This window comes from Mizuhopecten yessoensis, unplaced genomic scaffold (genome assembly GCF_002113885.1).
Source record: "Mizuhopecten yessoensis strain PY_sf001 unplaced genomic scaffold, ASM211388v2 scaffold11049, whole genome shotgun sequence".
In the NCBI taxonomy this organism is placed as follows: domain Eukaryota; kingdom Metazoa; phylum Mollusca; class Bivalvia; order Pectinida; family Pectinidae; genus Mizuhopecten; species Mizuhopecten yessoensis.
In genome coordinates this window covers 73,424-74,737 of record NW_018408853.1, presented here as the reverse complement: position 1 = coordinate 74,737, position 1,314 = coordinate 73,424, and positions in this window count along the sequence as shown.

Below are 1,314 nucleotides of genomic sequence, written 5' to 3'. Positions count from 1 at the left end.
TTTTTTTAGATTTTTAAGTGCAATTTTGCTTTCATAATATCAAAATGATTTTTACAATGATTTGTATGAAGTCTTCTGAATCGAGAAATGATGTATGAGCGTGATTTATGATATTTGCTTGTTCCATCCTGTTACCAAGTTCTGTCCTGTTACACAAATTCTGTTCTGTTACTGATATTAAAATATTAAAAAACAATGAATGTATGTTTTGAAATGCCTATATTTTAACAAAAGTTGAATTATTAAATGATGATGTAATTAGGAAGCATTGCTATTTTTCCACACGTTCAGTCAATTTTAAGTGAGAACATTGTGAAATATGAAATAGCAACAATCCTATCTCAGCTTACTTTATCCGTTGAATCACAAAGGATCTTTTCCCATATTTATACTTTTAAAACAATATTTTGCAAAGATCATTTGTAATATTAATATTTCATTAGAAAAAACTATCTTACTTTTTATTTTCTCTAGGAACAATATTTCAAAATGGTAACAGGACAGAACATTTTTTATTATTTGTGACATATTTTTTGCCATAATTTCCAAAATCATAATTTTTCAGAACTACTGGCTTATATATGTGTTTATTAATGTTCTTTTTATGTGTTTATGCAATAAAAAATGAATTTCCAACATCTTTGTTTCAGAGTTTTTCTTGATGCTAAACTCGACTATTTCTGATATTGACCCATATAAGGAAAATAAATATTATCATGCATTAAAAACATCTACATATATATTAAAGCATAACATATGAGCCTTGTTTTTTTTGTACATTATAAAAATAAAGAGGATCTTATATTCAAAATAATTTGTTATTGCAGAAGCTGTAATGAAGACTATGAAGTGTACAGAGTGTCAGGCAGGGCAAGGGGTTACCTGTGCATTAAAATATGCACCAGACAGAAGGGGTTGGGGTGGAAGGAAGTCAAGTGAATAAAGTATGAAATTAAAAAAAAACAGTCTTTGTTGTTTTATGTTTTCAAAAGCGTGGTTAGAATTAGCCATTTTCATTACACAATATTATATACAAGAGGTCATATTTTGAAACAATCTTGACGTTGACACAACGTCGGTACAATGTTGTAGTTTAAGTCACATCACAACGTTGGTACAACGTCAGAAAATGACGTCTAGAAAACTTTCACACACAACCAAACCACAACGTTAGGATCTGACTGGAATACAACGTTGTAGCAACGTTGTGTGCCCACTGGGTATATAGTGGCAATGCCATGCAAATGTAAATATTCTAATATATACGATTTACTCCCCCTTTACTGGTAGCATAACTCCGGTGGTTTTTTAAAG